The following is a 431-nucleotide window of genomic DNA, read 5'->3' as shown; positions in this document are numbered from 1 at the left end:
TTTTTTTTCTTTCTAGGTTTGCCTGGCAGACTGCACTGATGCATGATGGGAAAACAAATTCAGCTCAGTGATCAAAGGCTGGCTGTTTCCAGACATTTTCAGGGGAAAGTGAATGGCTCAGTGCCTACCAGACAGAAAACAAAGTTTACAGGTTCAAGAAAGGCAACAATATTGCCCAAGAAGGTTTCATTAATTGGCAGTTTTAAGAAAAAAAGAGGAATGTTGAGTCAATATCTGATGAACAACATGCCCAAATCATTATTTCATACATTCTTTCATACAAACAAATGTTGCAAACCACAATCCACAAATCTCTTCTTTAAAGGTTTAGGCACTAAATGGTGGAAATTTGGGTTATGGACATTTCTACAATACTAACTCGAGGGCAAAACTGTATTTTTCTATCTATTTTTCTAATATCTCTTTTTTTT

The sequence above is a fragment of the Sinocyclocheilus grahami genome, unplaced genomic scaffold (assembly GCF_001515645.1).
Source record: "Sinocyclocheilus grahami isolate Dianchi unplaced genomic scaffold, SAMN03320097.WGS_v1.1 scaffold26445.1, whole genome shotgun sequence".
Lineage (NCBI taxonomy): Eukaryota > Metazoa > Chordata > Actinopteri > Cypriniformes > Cyprinidae > Sinocyclocheilus > Sinocyclocheilus grahami.
The sequence above is the reverse complement of the archived record's forward strand: the minus strand, read 5'-3'. Positions refer to the sequence as shown.